The sequence below is a fragment of the Armigeres subalbatus genome, chromosome 2 (assembly GCF_024139115.2).
Source record: "Armigeres subalbatus isolate Guangzhou_Male chromosome 2, GZ_Asu_2, whole genome shotgun sequence".
Classification (NCBI taxonomy): domain Eukaryota; kingdom Metazoa; phylum Arthropoda; class Insecta; order Diptera; family Culicidae; genus Armigeres; species Armigeres subalbatus.
The window spans coordinates 262,957,699-262,982,230 of record NC_085140.1 but is presented as its reverse complement, the minus strand read 5'-3'; the positions used below and the strand labels follow the sequence as shown (position 1 = coordinate 262,982,230).

Here is a 24,532-nt window from a genome sequence, read left to right as displayed (position 1 = left end):
GTAAAGATAACAAAACGTAGTGGAATTAAACGGATAGTACTAAACTCGTATTAGACAGTTGAATACATTCCACTAAAAGAACTTAAATAATTTTATGTTTAGGTTTTTAACGAACACGTAAACGAAGCACGATTTGAAGAGTATTGCTTACCTTCTTAAACAAGCTGATCCCAATAAAATTTCATTTAAATATCGGTTTCTTCGACCAGGAAACTAGTCAAACAAATGCAGAAGAATTTTATTGTTTGAAGACAGTGACGGAATTAGTAGCGGCAATGATTTTAGTTTAGAAATCGAGAAAATTTTACCAGAGGTCCAGCTCAATGTGTTTGCTAAACAAATGGTCATAGATGTGATATAATCCAAAACACAAAAAAAAAGTTTTATAGAATTTGCGATTTCGCGAATTTTCACTGCAGAAGGCTTTTTTTTATACTGGATTCAAAATAATTTACTCATAGTGTGCTAGCTGTGTAGTGGAGTTGACCTTCTTCCTTATTGTTCAAACCCGAGCTCAACCCGTATCCGATTGAATAAATCTTTTCCAACCCAGACCCAACCCGAAATTGATTTATCTTCTCATCTAACTCAAATGAGAGATGATATAATATAGCAAGTTATTAAATTATTCGAATACATATAGAGTCACACTGATTATAATCATATGCTCTACAAACTTTGCAGACTTTTTTTCTACCTTTAATCTGACTTGGTTTTTGATGAAACTATGGTAGGCCAAATATGGTAGAGAACTTGGTAGAAAGCATACACTGTGTCAAAAAATTGTCCATACAGCATATGCACATATAAAAAATCATTTATAAAATACATAATACGTTAGGGGTCTCCAGTAGCCTTGCAAGCAAAGGCGTAGGATTGCCAATCCTGATCCTTGGAACCTATAAACGTTTAGCCTTCTGTTCCACGTTTCTGTTCAGACGCATTAGTTTTACTTTTTTGGGGCTAAGTCCAATTGAACATGCGTAAGAACCACGGTGGCATGACCTGGTAAGTATACAATAGAAAATATTTAATATTCCTTTGGACGCTAGGCTTTTAATTTCCAGCTGAAACAAGTCAACTCATATTTAACGACTGAAACAAGTGTTTTCTCTGTGTTTTAGTGTGAAACAGCTATCAAAATTGATGTGATATAAGTGTAGCTAAAAGTAAAAATAAAGAGTCAATCAATATCTGGATTTAAATTTTACACAAACTATGCTAACTTGTTAAAATTACATTAATAGGATTGAATGTCGAATGCAAATATGTTTGTATTTTGAGTTTACTGTGCAGAAACAATCATATATTGGATTTTATAAATCACATGTCAGATAAAAACTGTTAAAACAATTAATTTATTTTAAACCGCACCAAATCCACATTTAATGAATATCTATCAGCGAATGCAGGATATTCTTTTGATGTTATCTACCGAATCCACTTTGCGCTTTCCGGCGAAGTACAGCCTCCCCTATCGCATGGATGCGCTCTCGACTGGAATTCAATACGGATGCGTTCCACGCCGAGTGGTTGAGCATCGGAGAGAATTTGAGGGTCTTTAGCGATTTCGACCAGAAGCCAACCGGCACGGCATCATCAGTGAAGCCAACGAGCAGCTCACGGCTAATTACATTAAGCGTGAAATGTGTTGACCCAAGCCAGTAAACATGCCAACCGACCAACCAATGGAACGTGCATCGGTCGGCAACTGCAGAAGCCTACGATTGGTTTCCTACCAGAGGAAATCCATTGACCAACGTATCCGGTGTATGAGCTAGTACGAGGAGAATTATAATGCTTTGCGTTCGTGCGTGCTGATGCTGAATTGCATCTTTGATGTACTGGACGTCAGGAAGAATCACGTTGCGGTGAAATGTGGGAAACTGTTTCTTGTGAGTAGCAACCAAGCGGAATTGTTTTTCGATTTACTATTCCAAGCAATGAAGCCCAAGTTACGTTTGAGGCTTTATAACGCTCTTGCAACCAGAGATTTACTCTTGAGATAGTATACTATAAATTTATAATTAATATGTCAATACTACTGAGCAGCTCTTCTTTTCAATAAGCACATTCAAATGGCTCTCAGTGAATACTATATTGTCACTATTATTTAACGTATTCTGACGTCAAGTTTTGTTAATATATAATATGATACTAGTCGACCCGGCAGACGTTGTTCTACATAGTAGGCATAGATGCGTGTTGTGAACTGCCTATGCTAATCTTTGTTTTAGTTTTTTACTATTTACTCAACTTTGCTTATGATTTTCACATTGGGAAACATCATATAAACCCGTCGGAAACTATAACGAACCTGACTGCTGAAGGAATGAAGAAAATCCATTCAGCCGTTTTCGTGTTATGCGGATACGAACACAGACCATTTCTCGGGTACTTATTCAAAAGGACGTATGTGATTTTGTAAACAAAGATTCAAACGTCGATTTGTCCGATCTGATGGCACTCCCACGCAAACCAACACCACTAACAGGTATCCGAAGCCTTCTCTTATCTGTCTATGGTGATTGTTTGCGTGGGAGGGCAATCAGATCGGACAAATCGACGTCTGAATCTTTGTTTACAAAATCACATACGTCCTTTTGAATAAGTACCCGAGATTTCATTTTTATTATATACGACCCGACAGACGTTGTCCTGTATAGTAGGCGAAAATGCGCGTTCTGAACTGCCAATGCAAAATTTCCATACAATTCTTAGTTTTAGTTTTTCACGATTTGCTCAACCTTATTAGTGAATTTCGCTTGAGGAAATATCATATAAACCCGTCGGAAACGATAACGAACATAATTGCTGAAGGAATGAAGAAAATCCATCCAGCCGTTTTCGAGTTATGCGGATACGAACACAGACCATTTCATTTATATATATATATATAGATTTCTGCAGGCTCACTCTTTTAGGGTGGTGTCTTCGAAGAGAATGGTAAATCATACAATTGGTCATACCTTACATGAAGACAACTTGCACGCACACTTAACTTATTTTGTAGATGTGAATTTCACCGAATTCTCAACAGCCAAACTGTGATTTGTAATTTGGAAACCACATAGGCGATTTCCGAATTTACGGTGATACATTTATCGGTTCAAGAATAATCCATTAAAGACGGATTCATAGAATGTATTGAAATCCAGAACGGTTTTGAGAACCTGGGAAGTTCTACATAAATTCAAAGGTAAAAAGTTGTTATTGTTCTGTTTGATTGGATGTATGTAGTTACTTGCACTACTTATTGATGTTGGGACATTGTCTTTATCTTATTGGCATTACAACTCTCTCACTGAGTCATTGCCGCCTCGCTGCCTAATGTTTATTTAGCACTTTCATAGTTATTAACTGCGATGATTCTAAAGCAAGTTTAACCATTTTTGCATTTTCATATCATGAAGCTAACACGATGATAATTTTATGCCCAAGAAAGTCAAGAAAATTTCCAACCTGAAAATTTCCTAGATTGTTACCAACAACTGGTAAACAATGTGATCTTAGATATATTTTATTTTATTTTATTTAATGATCTATATAGTAACATAAATAACCTTTAAAGGTTTTCAAAGTATATGATACCATAACTATAACTAATTGCAGAATGCCATTGTACTCTAACTACGGTTGAAAAATGATGTAATTCTATTTTTAAACGAATGAAAATGTCTTTCAAGCCTACAATTTGACGGTAACTCGTTCCATAATTTGACCGCGCGGTGATGAAATGAATCCTTCAAGTAATTTGTGTAGTATCTCGAAACAATCAGTGACGGTGTTCTTGCTGAACGCGTATAAGTGAAAAATTTTTCGGGATATTAAGGAGGGTTGTTAAGTATTTTAAACGTTTGTGTGCATGTTCTAATCTTAAGATGGTTAGAAAAACTGCACCCAAGAAGTAGATTAGCGTAATTTGATATGTGGTCAAACTTTCTTAAATTGAATACATATCTTGTAATAGTGTTAAAAACTAGTGTCAGTTTTCTGAGGTTTCTTTGAGAAACAAGTCCAAATAGTACATCTCCGTAATCCAAAAGTGGAATAATTTGAGATCTAGCCATTTTTGGTCTAATATGTTGAGGGGTGTAATGTCTTAATATTACTAATGTATGGAGAGCGTTGTATACTTTACCACACACAGCATTAACTTGAGCATTCCAATTCATATTGCAATTCATGATAATTCCAAGGTTTTTAACTGTTGTAGAATATTCAATAATGTTATCCCCAACTTTTACTATCTGGACATCTCGCACACACATACGTTTTGTACGGAAAATAATAGATTGGGTTTTCTTGGTGTTTAGTGTTAGTCCAAAATTTTCACACCATCTGACCACATTATTAATGTCGATGTTCATTTTCCTAACTATTTCCGGAAGATCACTATGTTTACCCGAAATATACAACTGGTAATCATCAGCGTATAAATGGAATTTATAAAATTATAGTGCAAGGGGTAGATCATTTATGTTCATTGTGAATAGCAGGGGACCCAGTACCCAGTGTACCTTGAGGTACACCACATGGTACCGATATTTCTAAGACCGTTTGTTGTTAAATTCAACAAATTGGTGTCTTTTTGTTAAGTTGGAAAACATGAGGTTTATTAAAGGTTGATTGAGCTTAAAGTTTGGAAAAGGCTTATCACAAAGTAAATGATGTTTAATTGAGTCAAATGTCTTATTTAAATCTAATAACACCATTAAAATTGCCATTTTGTTATCAAGCGCCTCTCGAATATAGTTTTCAATTCTGATCAAGGCTGTGACTGTACTGCTAGTTTTGCGATATCCTGATTAAAGTGTACATAGCAAATTACGTTAAGTTAAATATTCTTTAAGCTGATTAGAGAGAATGGATTCAAATATTGTCGAAAAAGCGCAACAATACTTCTAAGTCGATTTTTCTCTGATTTAGGACAGTCCGTTTTTTCTATTGGTATTACCTTTGCAGTTTTCCAACCACTAGGAAATTCGGAGCTAGTTATGCTAAAATTGAAAATATCGGTAATGTAGGGAAGAATAACAAGCAAAGACATTTTCAAGATTTTTAAAGGAAATTGATCATCTCCAACAGCATCACATGAAGCTTTAGCAAATTGACCTAGAACCTCGTCATTGGTTACACATTTAAATGAAAAACGAGATTGAGATACTGAGTCATTCAGTGAGTCGTTGAATGTATGTGGCACACAGTGTGAAGTGAAATAGCGATTTAGAGTTTCAGCACAGACATCTCCTCCACCTGCTTTTGAATGTGTTTGTTTTAAGTCCAAGCATTTTAATATTTTTCATGATATTTGAAATTATAATTATTTAGATTAACTTAATAACTTTACTTTAAATAATATACTCTAAAACAAAAAAAAAACGATCGATTCAAAAAAACTGTCCTTTTAAATTAAAACGATTCGCATCCCATCCACTCCTATCCCTTCCACGATTATTCGTAAATGTTGCCTGTCTGGATGCAAGAGGGATGAGAAGAGAAACAATGATGACAGGACGAGAAAGCGAGGAAGGAGAGGAAGGAGGACAAGAGGAGGGTGAGGGAGAAGATCGATGGATGAGGAAAAAGATGGCGAAGGAATTAAAGCTGCGAGGAGAAGAGTGAATTTTCGTGCCGGGAGTAGAGTTTGACAATCACCAGAACCACAAGTGAGGACAATTTTATGGGAGGTTCCGGCGAGTCCCGAGCTGGTGGTCCTAGAGCCGTACGTCATTGCCAGGCCACACGGCACGGATAGTAGTGGTGGACGTTTTGGAGGTGAGGGGCTTGTGATGTCCGCGGGCTTCCCCGCTCACTAGTACCCAATATCCGATGAGCCACTACCCCGTGTTCGAGCCCGTGGAACGTCGGGACAAAGCTCCCGAACGCCACATCGGCCAGCTGCAGCCTACCTCCAATGTCCAAGGTAACTCGATTCCCACAGTCTCTCTATCGACTGCATGCCCCCACCAAGATGGACGCCTCTACCCAGTGCGACAGCCCCTTCATTCACAAGCCTTCCATAACCCCTAAATCCTTGCACTATTTAAGTTAATATAACTATGTTCACTGTGTCGTGTTTAATTTATTTATTTTGATAGACGGTCTTGGTCCACTTTGTTCATTTGTTCTTGGTAAGTGTTTTGTGTGTCTTCCCGAGTACGCCGACCCTGTTGGAAAGAACCCCTGAGCTAGCCGCTTCTTACAAGATCAAACAAGAAATCAAGACCAACCACTTTTGCTTTCAGCTTGACCTTACTATGTAACCGTACATTGGCGTAACTAAGAAAAAAATCTAGGGGGACTAACTTTTTTTTAATTTTTCTATTTTACAGTCAAAACACAGAAAAGCTTGGCCTACCAGACAGCTCTTGCAACACATTACAGATGTTGAATGTTACAAATGATTCCCAAAAATAACAAGGACAAAGACTCTTTTCTGTTGTATTTGGTTCTTATATTTCCGAAAGGATTCCTTGGATAAACGGTCTGGAAAAAACCTAAAAATTTCAACGGATTCACTTGCTCATTTGCTGAGAAAATCCACCAAAAACTTAGGAATTGTTAGAAAATGTTCGGTAACCTAAACATTCAGTGTCTCTGTGAATCTTGAATAATTTTTCCAAAATTTAATATTGTCTCAATATAAAGACCATATAAGCAGTTAAGTATTATACTTTGAATTTTCTTCATCATCTCAAAATCTCTGAAGTTGTGTTCGTTCCTTTAGTTTTTTATTCCTATTATTCATTCCATCAGCATGCATTCATTGTTCTTACTCCAACTTCCTGGCGTTGAGAATCAAAAAAGCGTCGTCTTTAGTAATGTTATCGCAAGATTTATTTTTTTCAGCACTTGTAGTATTTCGGCAAGCCTCGTTGGATAAACGTACAACTCGTGCTGAAAAAAATCATCTTTTTGCAACTTTTTTTTTTTTTTTTGACTAATTTTATTTGCTAATTATCTAATACATGCATTCATCTCTTAGACTAGGTGTTCCGTGTTTTCTTAACACTATCATCCTTATTTGCTATGTTATATTTTTAGTTATTATTAATACATTTCAATTGCCTCTGGCAGTTAGAATTTTTCCTCTGGTTGAATTGAACCATGTAGGAAGAAGAGCAACTCCAGTCGAATATCCTTCAGATTTGTTGAGCCGAATTAAGTTCGTAACTCTTAATAACTGATGAGTGGTTGAATGCCCATGGCGAAAACCAAATTGCTCATCAGCAAAAATAGAATTGTCATTAATATGAACCATCATTCTATTTAAAATAATCTTTTCAAACAGTTTGCTTATTGAAGAAAGCAAACTGATTAAGGATAACTAGAAGCCTCAGCTGGATTTTGTCCGGCTTCAAAATTGGAACAACTTTGGCATTTTTCCATTTATCTGGGAAGTATGCCAATTGAAAACATCTGTTAAATAAATTAACCAAAAGGATAAAGAGCTCTCAGGAAGTTTTTTGATAAGTATGTAGAAAATACCATCATCACCCGGAGCTTTCATATTTTTAAATTTTCTAGTAATAGATCTCACTTCATCCAAATTAGTTTCCAACGAAGGGTCAAAAACATTATCTTGGTTGAGAATGTCTTCGAAGCTTCGTGTAACCTGATCCTCAATTGGACTAGTGAGACCTAGACGAAAATTATGGGCACTCTCGAACTGCTGAGCAAGGTTTTGAGCCTTTTCGCCATTTGTTAATAAAATTTTATTTCCTTCTTTAAGGGCTGGAATTGGCTTTTGAGGTTTTTAAGAATTTTCGTTAATTTCCAAAAGGTTTCGAACTGGGGTCCAACTTTGAGACATTATTCTCAAAGTTGGTATTTCTCGGAATAGCGGAACGTGTTTAATTTCATTTTGCAAATCTCGCCAAATAACTTTCAAAGCGGGATCGCGAGTTCTTTGGTATTGCCTTCACCTAACATTTTTAAGACGGATCAGTAGCTGAAAATCGTCGTCAATAATAATGGAGTTGAATTTAACTTCACATTTCGGAATTGCAATGCCTCTGGCTTCGACAATTAAATTTGTCAAAGATACGAGCGCATTGTCAATATCACTTTTGGTATCCAAAGGAATATTAACATCAAAATTCCTATCGATATACGTTTTATATAAATCCCAATCAGCTCTATGATAATTAAAAGTAGAGCTGATTGGATTATAAATGGCTTCTTGTGAGATTTCAAATGTCACAGGAAGGTGATCAGAGTCAAAGTCAGCATGGGTTACCAATTGGCCACACAGCTGACTTGAATCCGTTAAAACCAAATCAATTGTCGAAGGATTTCGAGTGGATGAAAAACAAGTTGGGCCATTGGGATATTGAATAGTATAATATCCCGCAGAACAATCTTCAAATAAAATTTTACCATTGGAATTGCTTTGAGCATTACGAAGAATTTTGATTTGTTGCGAGTCAGAATTTGAAGATCAGCTTTCAACAAATTATTTTGCTGCCCATTGCATTGAAAAGGCAAATAGGCTGCAATGAAGGAAAATTGACCAAAATTTGTTTCAATTGAAACTCCCAAGGTTTCAAAAACTTTGGTTTCAAACGAAGAAAATAATTTATGTTTGATACGTCTATTGATGACAATGGCGACCCCACCACAGGCGCTGTCAAGACGATCATTTCTGTAGATAAAATAATTTGGATCTCTTTTAATGGAGAGTCCTGGTTTTAAATAGGTTTCAGTTATAATGGCAATATGCACATTATGAACTGTTAGGAAGTTGAATAATTCATCTTCCTTACCCTTTAGAGAGCGGGCATTCCAATTTAGAACTTTCACACAATTATTTAGATCCATTAAAGGATCCGATAACAATTTTTTGTGTGTACTTTATACCAACCTGAACAGCTTCTGGTATGGTATTTGCTTTGAACATTGCATCAATCATGTGATGCAATTGATCAGTTAAAAAATCAAAATCGGAAGCAGTCATGCTACCTGAATCGGCAACATAACCATTATTTTCCGTTGGGACATGGGTATAAACCTCATTTTGAGAAGAGAAATTTTGTCTACATTCGAGGTACATTCGAAAAATAGGAATTTTCTGAAGTGCTTGCTACCCGTTGAGGAGCGGCAAAATTTGTTTGCGGATTGTGGTGCGTATGAATTGCTCGACCGGTAACTGGTTTCGAAATTTGAGCGTTTGAAAAATTTCTACCCGTCGAATCTGGGATCCGATTGGAATTTCCTGTCATCAATTTTGCACGGGAATTCAAAACTTTTTGCGTGAAGGGCATTCCCAGAAATTGGATTTATGATTGCCCCACAATTTGCACATTTAAATTTATTGGAATCTTCTCTCACAGGACATGCGTCCTTGGCGTGAGAAGTTCCACCACAAATCATGCATTTAGCATCCATGTGACAATGTTTGGTTCCATGACCCCACTTTTGGCACTTACGGCACTGGGTGGGGTTTTGGAAATTTCCCAAAGGCCTGCGGAAATGTTCCCATGTAACACGGACATGGGACATAATACAGGCCTTTTCCAAACTTTTTCATATTATTTAGTTCACTTTTGTTAAAATGAACTAAATAAAATTCTTGAGAAATGCCCTCTGGGAAGTACCATAGTGGGATTTCTTTTTCATCTTAATTTTCACTGGTGAAAATCCAAGTAATTGAGAAATTTCAATTTTAATCTCATCCAGTGATTTATCATCACTGGGGAGACCTTTCAAGACGACTTTGAACAATCGCTCAGTTTTGTCGTCGTATGTGAAGAATTTATGGCGCTTCTCAGTTAAATAGTGAAGAAGACGTTTGCGATCGTCAAAGGATCCCGGCAAAACGCGGCAGACACCCTTCCTAGCAAATGAAATGAAACCTTGATCCCCTGAAGGTTACTCAAAATCTCATTCCGGAAGCCAGAAAACTCGGCAACAGATACCACAATTGGCGGAATCCTTTGCTTTTTCGCTTGGATCGAATAACCTGAGCTAGAGGTAGATTCGATTTGCTCAATTTCATCATGAATCAAATCAAACTGATTGGTCAGTTCGATAGGAGAAGAATTGTTTCCGATATTATAGTTAGAAGAAATATCTGAAGTCTCCAGCTTCCATCTATTTTTTCCGCGCTTTCGCAGGACGGTCTTGAAACCTTGTTTCATAGAAGGGAGTGGAGAATTCAGCGATTCCCTCTTCCTCTTGTTTTTATTAATGCTCATTGTTGAGCGTGGAGACGTGACCTTCTAAGAGGTTTTTTCCCAGAACGGTGTCCCTGCAGGATTACCACCGCTTGTCGGAATTTTACTTCCGCAAACGGGTCCAACGTAAAACGAAGGCACGGGTCCTTGCAAAGATCGTAACGGGATCAGTGGGTACAAATAGCGCTAAGAAGCACCGTTGAAATTAAAATAGCTTCGGGTAGTATTAAAAACTTCCTTCCGCAAAGAGAGAAAGAACCGCACAGCACGAAAGCACGATGCGGTCTGATCTTTTTGCAACTAGTTGCACAAACTACTATTTCTCTCCAATCTGATTCCTTAGTATGTTTCAAAAATATGTAATTGAAATAGTATCGTCCTACGAGACGAGCCAGCCTCGGCTGAAAGTCTCGATAATAAAGACAAAAAAGTGTTTTCTAAAAAAGATATGGATGACATCCTTGACTCCAATTATACAGTTTTCATAAATATTTTAAAACTTTAAATTTTAATATTTCCTTAGAAAAAACAGAATCACTCTTAATAAATTCCATTGAAAAAACTCCAAGGCGCAGTCCATTTGGTTCTACGTAAAAGTACGTTTTCCACTCAATAATATTTTATGCAAATTGCGATATATTATTAGAGAAATCGACAAAATCGAACTAACTTCTATATCATAGATTTCGTATGCTTCACTTGAAATCTAGAAGCGTTGATAAAATCCACTCTATCTAATCTCAGCTTAGCATTGATATTTGCAGCCATGTTCCAATAGGCCCATTGAGAAAGCATCAATGAGATTCGCATTTTAGGAACATAAATAAAAATATTGTAACTCTTGAAATGAATGTTATTATTTAACGTAACAACTTTTTTACATTTAAAATGTGTTTGCATGAAATAAAGTTTAACATCCTTTTATACACTCTAGCTCTACACTTTATGAGCATCATATGATACAAGTAGGTATCTAGACTTTTAATTCGATGGTATCGATACTTTCATACAATACTACTTGGAAGTAAAAGTATCGATACCTTTGCGGTATCATATCCATTCAATTAGAATACAATTTAGCTCAAATGATTACTAAGAGGATGCTTCATATCTAAAAGATGCTAATAGAATTTTCGTTATGCGTATGTACTTTAAGGCCAGTAGTTCAATTCTTGAAACTCTTGACCAAGCCATCCAAATACTCCATGGAACATGCATTCAAATCAAATCCAATTTAGTTCAAATTATTTCTGACTTCTGCTTAACCCTTCCGTTACCAACCCCTTTTATGAAAACGAAAATAAAAATCTTTTATGGCTGTAACTTTTTTGTGTTTTAACATTTTTCATCACAACTTTCACCAAAAGAAGCGGAATTTATTAAAGTTTCATGAGTTCTATTGATTTTTGAATTGGCATCTTGGTTTCGGAGTTATTCCGGATTTTAAATGGATGTTAGCTTTCGACCATTTCTCAGAACTCCGGAAATGATTATTTAAATATTTTGATTGGAAACGACGCATAAACTATATCAAATTTGATCAGGAATTTGATCGGTCCAAAATATGACCTGTAATTCGAATTCCGGACGATCCACCACTTTACGGAAATAGGCGAAATAGGAAATATATCGCATGATGGTAATATTCAACTTCATGATGTCATAAGTTATAGCAATATATGGTAGTTTTGTACTTTATGGACCATTTTTAAACCGATTAGAATCGGTAAACGGTTTTCCCGAGTACCAGTTCAAGGGTAAGTTTTGGGAAATAAGCAAACCCCATCATGATCTCAAAAGTAATGGCATTCTTTGGTAGTTTTGTACCTTTTGGATCATATTTGGCCCTAACGGGCTTTGTGGTCTCGGACTGTGCACATTGAGGTTGGAGAGCAAATCCCATGCTTCCATCCATTGATTCCCTGTGCAATTGCGATTGTTCTGGTCGATCACGGAGTAGCAACTACGAAATGCACGGTCATCATGCTCATGCTCATGGATCATATTTGGCCCACTCACAGGCTCCCAGAATCACATCTACTCAATACGATTTCTTCAAGGGTCGTTCTAATACGGCAGCAAAATAAAATTTCCATGAAGAATTAGAAATTTTCCATAAAAATATAGGAAATTGCCAATAAAGAAATCAGAGTTTGAGCAATAAACAAGTATAAAAGCATTTTTTTCATAGATGACCCCTTCTTTAAAAGCGTTCAAAGTTCATGGAAAGTTTAATCAATTTTTATATTTCTTCATGGAATTTATCTTATTTTTTATTGCTTTTTATTGATTTTCTCGTGGAAAGTTTTAAGTTTTTTGTGGAAAAAATATTTATTATGTGGAAAAATTTGTAATTGTTTTTAGCTAACATTGATTTTTTTATTTATGGAAATTTTGTTTCTTTTTTGTGAAACGTTTTGATTTCTTTATGGAAAATTTTCTTTTATAATGGCAATTTTTGCTTTTAGAAGTGCCAATTTATGTTTGTGTTGTGGGAAATTCTGAAGATATTATGGTAGAATCAGGGATTCAGGAATAATCTTGGACTCAAAACTTACTTTTTTGACCATTACAGCACGTTTATAAATAGAGCAACACTAATAAAAATCCACACATTTTTATTGGCAAAAATCTTAAGACATTTACAAATAAATTTTATGTGTGCGCTATAGGAGAATCCACATAAAGGTTATTAGTCAATAAGAGTTATGTGTGTTTCCACATACATATATGCCATGCGATTCGCATGATGCGAATTCACATAGCCATTATGTGGGAAATGTTATAGTCAGATGTGTACCTCACATAAATAAAATGATTGAATTTTTGTCAGTGTAGCAGAAACTTACATGATCCATATTTAATAGAAACGTCATATATTGCCTATGTCTGGTCAATTTTAGAATTTGGTAGCATTGCTTGGGTTCCATTTTTGATTACGCATTTTAACCGGATTGAGTCATTTCAGACACAATTTTTACTATATGCTCTTTGAAAGTTAATTTGAACTAATTTTCCTTTGCCATCATACGAAGCTTGCTGTACGATTATCAATATATAAACTTTATGTAAAAGGGGAGACATTCATAAAAAATTTGGTTGCACATAAAAACGATTCTTTCGAAATATAATAAACATATTTTTTCATAAGAAAATTATTTTGAGCTTTTTAGTGGAATGTCTTAACTTGTCATAAGACGAGTTTGTACAATCCCATTGAATTCCACCACTTAATTGTATCTTGACAGATACGTATTTCGACCTCAACAGTAAGGCCGTCTTCAAGTCGAGTCAAGTACGAGACACTGAAGACGGCCTTACTGTTGAGGTCGAAATACGTATCTCTCAAGATACAATTAAGTGGTGGAATTTAATGGGATTGTACAAACTCGTCTTATGACAAGTGATATTTTTTCAAATCCCATCACGGCAGCTACAACGCTAAATATATTCAACAAATCATCATCGAATAAATTAGGTAAAGTGTTGTCCCTTGAATCAAATGAAGGCAATCTTCTTCTTCTATATATATAAAAACCAATCTATGTATGTATGTTCGCTAACTACTTCTGAACCACTAGGCCGAATCCACCCAAATTTGGTACACACGTTCTCTATCCTCAGGGGAAGTTAACAAAGGGGGTGGGAGGGTCATTGGAAAAGGGGGGTGGGTGTGGGAGGAGGGATACTGTTTGAGTCGAAAAAACCAGTATAACTTCCACCTCCCAGGACCGATTTAAACAAAATTTGGAACACATACTCTTTGTCCTAAGGATACAATTATAGTGAGGATAGGGGAGTTATTGGAAAAGGGGGAGGGTGTGGTGGGAGGTGTTGGTGTTTAGATAACGATCAATTTAGTGTAACTTCTGAACCCCTTGATCGATTTCCACCAAATTTGGAACACATATTCTTTGTCCTATAGAGAGACTTTTTTAGTGCAGGTGAGTAGGTTATTGTAAAAGGGGAGGTGTGAGGGAGGGGTTTGATGTTTAGATTACTAAGTGTAACTTTTGAATCCATTGACCTTATTCAACCAAATTTGCAACATATGTTATTTATTCATAGAGAGACGATTGTAGAGAGGATGAAAGGGTGGGAACTTGAAAGATATGTTTTGTTCAGCAACTGAATAATTCAGTGCAAATTTTAAACACATATTCTTAAACAAATTATCATGGAAAGAGGGGGAGGGTTGACAAATATAAGTGAGAGGGAGAATTGTTCGAAATTTAAGTAACGCAATATCAATTAAAACGGCTGGGCCATGAGTTTGATATAAAAGAAAAACCGGACAAAACAGCTGAAAATGCTGGATCCAGTTACCAATATATTTTTGTAGACCAATAGATGAGAGTTTACTGTCACGGGCATTGTTACTAGAGGGAAGAACTTGGCAAAAATCAAGTACATCGATTTTTTATCCATCGATATTTTTTATTTTATTTTGAAATCATACAGCAAATCAAATTGATTTGCTTAAAAATAATGTTATCATGTGAATAATATTTATGTTCTGATAAAATGTGTCTTACTGGCTACAAACCATGTTCATAAAAATAAAGCGATAGATATTTTTTTTTTGTCCAGGTTCAGCTCACATCTCATTTTATTTGTCGTTCTTTTCTTCCTTCGAAGCTAACGTTTAGTATGAGCTCTTCACATTTAGCCTATTTTTAACGAGTTCCAATACAACTTAGTAATTTTCTGCAAATATGGTACCACATACACCTAAGTACTTGGAAATGTGTGTACTGTATTTGTATCTATAAACGCATCGTAAAGTCGTCGTTCGTGTGACAGTAATGTGGCACGAGTTTATAAGAAAAAATCGATCTGTTCTGTTGTCTTTTCGAAAGCATAATCATCTTTTGGTTTTGAATTGCTGCTCAAAAAGTAAGTGGTACAATGATCTATACCGATGCAATTCTAATGTAATAATACCGTATTCTGAACACATAGTACAAGGTGTATACAAAATGCCCCGTAGAAGTCGAAGCTCATTTCGTAGCACCGCAGCAAAAAGAATGAGGGAAGCACGATCTTTAGAAACAAGTCAAGAGCGCGATGCCCGACTGGAAGCAAATCGATTGCGAAACTCTACTGCAAGAGCGAATGAATCAATTGAACGACGTAGCGTGCGTTTGCAAACCATGCGACAGCGAAATGCAGATTCACGAGCAAGTGAAACAAGTGCGCAGCGTATAGTTCGACTGGACTCCATGCGCTTACGAAATGCAGTATCCAACCAAAGAATGCACTTCGTTTGGAATTTAGCGGCATTTAATTATGACAACACTTGCAATTATGCTACCCATCCAGATGTCTTGGTTGGTCAAATGGATAAGGAGTGCACTTATTGTCATGCTCTTAAGTTCAGTACTGAACCACCTGGAATGTGCTGTGCCAATGGAAAAGTTCGTGTGCCGTTAATTGAAGAGCCACCGGAGCCACTTCGATCGTATATTTCTGGGAGGACATCAGCGTCGAAGGATTTTCTACAAAATATCCGTAAATATAATTCGTGTTTTCAAATGACTTCGTTTGGCGCAAAACAGATTTCTCATGGCGGATTTATGCCCACGTTCAAAATTCAAGGGCAAATATATCATCAAATCGGATCCCTTTTGCCAATTCAAGACAGCCGTCCAAAATTTTGCAAATTTATTTTATGGACAATGAAAATATCGAAGTCGATCAACGCAATAGAATTGTACCTGGTACCAAACGTCCAGTTATTCAAGACCTGCAAAATTTACTGCATCAACATAATGAATTAGTCAAACTGTTCAAAACGGCATTAGAGCAAATGCCAACGGATGAAGCCAAAGTCGTAATTAAAGCGGATCGAACACCGGCTGGGGAGCATCAGCGACGTTTCAATGCTCCAGTTGTTAGCGAAATGGCAGTTGTTTTGGTTGACCAACAGCATGATCGTCGAGATATTGTAATTCGACGACGGAACGATACCTTACAGCGTGTTTGCGAAACCCACCGACTTTACGACGCACTCCAATATCCTTTGATATTTTGGAAAGGAGAGGACGGCTATCACTTCAATATTATGCAAATAAATCCATCAAATGGTGAGTAAAGAGTAATGCACTATTTGGCTACCGCCTATAAATTACGCCACGCTTCAATGGAGGTAACAAATGTAAACTTGATGATTCTTGCATGGATATTGGAAGGCTTCAAATGAAAAATAGTTAAGGGGAGGTCAAAGTATTTTTTATGTTTTAATATGCTTTGAAACCTTACACGGTTAAAAGAATTTGCCTATTAATAGGTACTCTTTTATTATTGATATTATTCCCACTGTGAAAAATTCACCCATTTTCTTTTAAAAGTAGGGAGAGAAATTTTTTGTGAGAAAATATTTGAATTTAGTGATCATTTCAAATAATTACCTACGAGGTAAAATATCAGTTTTTGCGATACGCAATATGTGAACAAGTTTTTGAACATATTTTTCGCACATTAGGTCGATAGAAATATTAAAAACAAATTATGTCCCCCTCGGATTTTTTCGGCCATAAATAATATTTTGAGGGGGCAGCAAAAAAAATTTGGCCAATTTTAAGGATGTTCAAAACATTCTTTAACAAATCCGTGGAGTTTTTTGATTTTTTTCAATTTTAATATTTATTTTTTATTATCCCCCCCCCCCCCTTGACCCTTCGAAGAGCAGTAGGACATAATTTTAATTAAATATTTGTAACGGCCTTATACAAAAATAAACAAAATTTGAAAATGGGGAAAACCCAATGTGGAGGAAAGGAGGTTGCAAAATCTATAACAACGATTAACATAATAAGCGCAAGGCATTACATAAAAAAAGATATCAACATCGAATTGGGCTCAACTTAATTTATATTTTTGTTGGATTTTTACCAGGTGAGCAAACAAATAAAAAAGTGTCAGCCATGGACTATTATGCTCATCGTTTAATGATTCGGGCCAATTCAACGAACCACATTTTGAAATATCGGCAGCTTTTCCATCAGTTTATTGTTGATATGTATGCCAAAATTGAAACGGAACGCCTTCTATTTATTCGTTTGAATCAAAAAAAACTTCGTGTTGACAATTACATTCATTTGCATGATGCAATTGCAAACGACGGAAACGTAAATGACATTGGAAAAATGGTCATACTTCCTGCCACATTCACTGGAAGTCCAAGACATATGCAAGAATATGCGCAAGATGCGATGACATATGTTCGAAATTATGGTCGTCCAGATTTATTTATTACGTTTACCTGTAATTCGTCATGGAATGAAATTCAAGAGCTCCTTTTAGATGGTCAAACGAAAAACGATCGTCATGATGTCATAGCGAGAGTATTTAGAGAAAAGCTTGCCAAACTCATAGGTTTGATAACGAAGAGCCACATTTATGGAGATGTGCAATGTTGGATGTACTCAATCGAATGGCAAAAGCGAGGACTACCACATGCACATTTGTTAGTTTGGTTGAGAACAAAATCCTTCCGAATCAGATTGACGATATTATTTCAGCTGAGTTGCCTGCTCCAGAAAATGACCCCGGACTCTTTGAAATTATCAAAAACATATGGTTCATGGGCCATGTGGATCATTCAACAGAAATTCACCATGCATGCAAGACGGCAAATGTTCGAAAAGATACCCACGTGAATTTATACGAGAAACTCAAACCGGAAATGATGGCTATCCAACATACAAACGACGAAAGCCAGAAGATGGTGGGTTCACAGCAACGGTGAATGGGAATGATATCGATAATCGGTGGATTGTGCCATATTCACCGCTTTTATCTAAAGCATTTAATGCGCACATTAATGTCGAATATTGCAATTCCGTAAAATCGATTAAATATATTTGCAAATATGTCAATAAAGGCGGTGATATGGCTGTTATCGGTTTATCAAACGCAAATGCACTCGATGAAGTCAGTCAGTATCAAATTGGTCGTTACATTAGTAGTAATGAGGCTGCCTGGCGGATCTTTGGTTTCTCAATTCATAAGCGATATCCATCAGTTCAACATCTTAGCGTTCATTTGGAAAACGGCCAAAGAATATATTTTACAGAGGAAAATGCACAACAACAGGCTACCAATCCACCAAATACTACCTTGACAGCATATTTCAAATTATGTTCAAGTGATCCATTTGCGAAGACATTGTTATATGCAGAAGTTCCGAAGTTTTACACGTGGAATGCATCGCGAAAGCAATTTCAAAGAAGAAAACAAGGCACTCGCGTTGCTGATCAAAATGGTATTTTGCTGCTGAAGTTCTAGGTCGCGTTTATACCGTTCATCCAAAAATGACGAATGTTATTTTTTGCGAATACTACTACATGAAGTAAGAGGACCTACGTCGTTTGCATCATTGAAAATCGTTGGTGAACAGCAATGCGAGACATATCGAGAAGCGTGTGAGAAACTTGGGTTACTCGAAAATGATCAACATTGGGACACAACGCTAGCAGAAGCTTCAGAAGCTTGCCATTCGTATCAAATACGCAATTTATTTGCAATCATTCTAACTACGTGCAGTCCATCGAATGCTAAAATGTTGTGGGAAAAATACAAAGAAAATCTAAGCGAAGATATTTTGTATCAACTGCGAAGAGTGAATTCAAATGATGAATTGCCTTTTTCCGCAGAAATATTCAATCAAGCACTTATAAAGCTTGAAGATAAATGCATTGCGATCAATAACAAAACTTTGGTACAATTAGGTCTACCAGCATCCGAAAGGAATAGCAATGATTTATTTGATAGAGAACTTTTACGCGAACGACAATATGATACTGATGAGTTGCGTGCATACATCGAAAATCAAACATCTCGATTAGTAGCTGATCAAAATTGGCTTTCGATACTGTAATGAATCATGTTGCGAACAATAGCGGTGGACTCATTTTCTTGATGCTCCTGGCGGCACAGGCAAAACATTTCTGATTAATTTAATACTTGCTGCTATTCGCGAAAAACGTGATATTGCACTAGCCATCGCTTCATCTGGAATTGCAGCAACGTTACTGGATGGCGGACGAACAGCTCATTCAGCTCTCAAATTGCCATTGAATCTATCCCATATGGAAAACGCGACATGCAACATCACTAGAAATTCTGGAATGGGAAAGGTTCTGAAGGAATGCAGAATCATTATATGGGACGAATGCACCATGGCGCATAAAAATGCCTTAGAAGCACTTGATCGTACATTGAAGGACATAAAGGGAAATAATCGAATATTTGGTGGTGTTCTAATCTTGCTAGCAGGTGATTTCCGTCAAATTTTACCCGTTATACCACGATCAACACCTGCAGACGAAATCAATGCTTGCTTGAAATCATCTTATCTTTGGCGATATGTTTCAAAATAACACTATCCACTAATATGCGTGTTCATTTATTGAATGATGTGGCTGCGCAAAACTTTTCAACACAACTCTTGAATATTGGCAATGGAGAATTTCCTGTGGATCATGAAACCGGCTACATTGCACTTCCTTCTGATTTTTGCCAGGTGGTGCCTTCACTGGAAGATGTAATTAAAAGGTGTTTCCACATGTATCAACAAACTACAAAAATCATAATTGGCTCTGCGAACGAGCAATATTGGCACCAAAAATGAAAACGTTAACCGCATCAATGAACAAATTCAGCATCAACTGCCAGGCCCAGTCACAACATACAAATCTGTCGATAGTACATTGGAAGACGATGAAGCAGTGAATTATCCGGTAGAATTTCTGAATTCTTTGGAGCCATCTGGTATGCCACCACATCAATTGTTCTTGAAAGTCGGTTCACCAATTATGTTATTAAGAAACATTGATCCACCGAAATTATGCAATGGAACCAGACTTTCTGTAAAAAATTAATGCCAAATGTTATCGAAGCGACAATTATCACTGGTAAATCCAAGGGCGAAAATGTATTCATTCCCCGTATTCCAATGATTCCAACAGATTTGCCATTTGAATTCAAGCGGCTTCAATTCCCGGTACGACTCGCATTTGCAATGACTATTAATAAGGCACAAGGCCAATCCTTGAAATTTTGCGGTGTGAACTTAGAAAATCCATGTTTCTCCCATGGACAATTGTACGTTGCTTGCTCTAGAGTAGGAACGCCGACAAATTTATTCATTTACGCACCAAATGGAAAAACTAAAAATATTGTTTATCTGAACGCTTTAGATTAATTTTGATATTTATATTGATTCAAATAAAAGAGTTTTCAAACAAAACACGATGCATTTTTTTTTAATTTAATATCATTGATGCGTTGCAAAGCGCGCCGGGTAACAGCTACCTTCATCTATCTATCTTCTATCTTCTTCTATCTTTTTTCTTCTATTTCCTTCTTTCTTTCTATCTTTATTCTTTCTTCTTTCTATCTTTCTACTTTCTTCTTTTCTTTCTATCTATCTATATATATAAAAACCAATCTATGTATGTATGTATGTATGTATGTTAGCTAACTACTTCTGAACCAAATTTGGAAATAATATTCTTTATCCTCAGTGAAAGGTAACGAAGGGGGTGGGAGGGTCATTGTAAAAAGGGAAAGGGTATGAGGGGAGGGATACTCTTTAGAAAACAAAAAAATCAGTGTAACTTCGAACCCTTAGAACCGATTTAAACTAAATTTGGAACGCACATTCTCTGTCCTATGGAGACGATTATAGTGGTGGTGGGTAGGGTAGAACGGTCATTGGAAAAACGGGAGTGTTTGGGAAGTGTATGTTACCTATAAGTATGTTGGCATAATGTACGTTAAAACGGAGAGGCATAACGGACGTAAAGTATAATTTATATTCTCCCTTCTTATGAACTTGAGAGGTATTTTAAAATGTACAATTCCCCAAATTGAAAAAAAAAATCCAAAAGAAAACATTTCTCCGAAAATAACATTTTCCAAAAAATTACTTTTCGCCGAATATGACATTTTCCAGAAAATAACATAGGGGAAAACAACTTTTCCCCGGAAATATAATTTCTAGAATGCAAAGAAAAAAATTGGTCGTGCTCCTGAGACGAGCCAGCTTAGGGCTGCAAGTCTTGCTAATAAAGACATATAAAAAATATATGGTCGAATGATTATATTCAACAGTGAAATCTGCCTTCTTTCAATCATTGGATGTTCTTTAAAATATTGTTTTCCCTTCTCATCGATTGATGAAGTAGCAACATTAAAACACAATAAACCTTTTGACCAATTGGTTTTATCATTTTCCGATTGTAAAAGCAATTGCAAAATCAAACTGGCAATTCCGGGCAAGACCGGGTACATACAGCTAGTATATAATAAATATTGCTATGCTATTAACCTCAGTATGGCCGAATCAAAATTAAAACCAAATTATTTTTGTAATCAACAATAGAAACATCTAATTGTAAAATTACTTCTATAACACATATCTAAAACGTGTTATTTAGTATTATATGCACTCAATGTAACAATACGGTCTACAACAGTGGTTCTCATCTTTTTCGGGCTTGCGACCTCCTTGACGATTAGCCAAGCTGCCCACGGCCCCCTGAAAATGTAATGCTAAAATCAAGAACGAACATATATTTTTAAGTCATTTTCTTGCAACATCCTTGAACACTCTAATATTAATTTTTCCAGCACTGATTCATTTAGTGGATTGTACGACAAATCCCCGAAAACCAATTCCCCGAATGCAATTTTCCAGAATAAAATTTCTTCGAATAACAATTCCCCGAACGTAACATTTCCCCGAATGTAACAATTCCCCGAATGCAACATTTTCCCGAATGTAATTTTCCCCGAATTGTTTCCAAGTATGGAGTAAGAAGTGAGAAGTAAAAATATGAAGTGTTATGTGAGGAGCTAGAAAGGGCGAAATACGAAGTGAGATGTAGGAAGAGAGAATGCAAAAATAAGGAAGCAGGATAGAGATAAAGGAAGAAAATAATGAGTCTTCCGGTATAAGGCGAAGGAAAGGGATAATGTTTTTTTTTTATAATCGCTTCGCCCGGTATTAGGAGAAGACGAGTTATAATGCCTTCTTAAAATGAACACGTTTGCCCGATCTAAGTCAAAGAGGGTAGATGGACCCTTCTTCAATTGTACACGTTTGCCTGGAGTGAAGCGAAGGAAGGAGATAATGCCTTCCTTAAATAATCGCGTCTACGCAGTAATTGATTTTTGTTGCTCGATGCGATCTCATATATTATATCAATTCCAGCCAAACTCGTCTACATCAAAGGAAGAGACTACATTTATCATAACCTTATTGCAGGCAAACTCCTACTTTTGAAAAGGTAATTTCATTCTACTTTGGCTTATTTCGAGCTAACGCCTCACTTTAATGAATTGATCACATCTAACGTTTCCACATACCAGGTAGATACAGATTTTTTAAGAAGGAATAACATTCACTTCTTCATTATTCTGGGAAAACACCTACTTTCAAAGTAGAGATCAAATTAATCCATTGCGTTATTCCGAGTAGATGCACTATTTTTAAAGAAGGGATCACATTCACGATTGCCTTATTCCGGGCATACGCATTATTTTTTTTAAGGATTCATATCCACGATTACAGTAACTTCTTAAGAAGGGATAGACCTTTCATAGGATAGGAGTTTGATTTCACAAATTTTTACCATGATGCTTTCAAACGGAGTTTCTGTTCGCGATTCTGCTCCACCAAATAAATTCAGCCTTTGTTCGACTATTTTAGAAAAAAAAAATGAATAGGAAAACACTTTATTATAATATCTTTATAATTTAACAATAAGATATATAATTTAACAGTAAGGAAGATCAAGGGCATACAATTATGTGTTTGCAAAAAAATACTTTATTTTCGGGGATTTGTTACATTCGGGGAAATGTTACATTCGGGGAATTGTTACATTCGGGGAAATTGCATTCGGGGATTTTTTACATTCGGGGAAATTGCATTCGGGGTATTGGTTTTCGGGGAATTGTCGTACAATCCATTAAGTGCGATTATTGAACTAGCGTTTGTGATACCAGCCTTTGAAGTTGTGTGTTTGATAAAGCCTATATCAAATCGTCTTCATTGTTCAATATGGTCGGGGTTCGACCAAATCGCACCAAGCGCCAACAAAAATTTACTCTTTTTTCTACCCAAGTTTTCGTTTGGCAGATTTAGTTGATCATGAATCGTATTGGATATCCCTCAACCCCATAACTGAGGATATCCTATAACAAAAAAAATGGATTGATATTAAATGATTCCCGTTTTCTTTGTACGAACAAAATATCACAAGCCAGTTAAAAAGCCGCTTGGTGCGTTTTGGTAGAACCCCGACCATATGTGTCTCACTTTGGTCTTTATCTGGAGATGTGTTGAAAATCCATTCTCGCATAGGTATGAAGTTGCGAAAGCGTATTAGAATATTCAATGCTTGGAAAGTGGCTTTGGGTTATGCTTCGTGTAGGTACACACAAAACTAAAAATATTCCACCAAATAACTCACGCGATGATGATCTTTTTCGCATGTCCAAAACTCATTTAGAATTTAATCGAGCTAGCTAAGAAAATATAGATCAATCTATTGTTCCAGTGAGTCAAGATGAGCCATAATTGCCAATTTGAGGTCTACATCTAATTAAGTTGATCCTTCCTCAATCAAACTGCCGTTCATCCGACACTTACTTCACCTCGCCAGTTTTAAACCTTTGCTTGCAAATTGACTCTGAATTGAATCAGATTGGTTTTCTAGGCCTGTAACTTCATGATCAGCGAGTTTAGTTGATCGAAAATGTCTGTTAGGTAAGCGAGACGATTCATTTTCAAAAATTTCAAAAAATTTCAAAAATTTCAATATCATTCCTCAATTTAAAAACGCGATTGTTAAAAAGAAGGACTCCGTGATTTACATCCATTTAGGTATGTGTTGAGAAATCTTGATTTGATATAGTTCAATTAATAACTGTGTAAATGCTAGTAGAACGCAAAGTTGAAAAACAGCTAGATGGAATGTTGAGCCATTGAAGAAGAAAACGAAGCGATGATAGAAGGCAAGGCTTTCTTAGAATGAACGCGGCTGACTGGTATAAAGCGAAGTGAGGAGATAATGCTTTCTTCAAATTAATTTATTGTATCCATAATGTCGTCGATTAAGGTTGTGGATTTCAAATCACCACAGAGAAGAAACGATTCTTTCAAAAGTCCAATTCCGAGTAAAGCAAATAAATTGATATTTGAGTACAAAAAATGTCAATTAAAAAAAAGAACAGGAACACCGTCTTCGACCAGAGGTCGTACAGACTGAACATTAACACCTGGAATGAGACAACGTCTCACGGCCCCTTTGATATGTTCTCGCGGCCCCCAGGGGCTCGCA

At 36.3% G+C, this 24,532-nt stretch overlaps 1 protein-coding gene across 2 annotated transcripts in view; it reads left to right on the top strand.

Annotated features, from left to right (window-relative positions):
* Positions 1-24,532, top strand: part of LOC134212165 (protein madd-4) — an 803,678-nt gene that overhangs the window by 10,269 nt on the left and 768,877 nt on the right. The gene's annotated exons all lie outside the window — the stretch shown is intronic.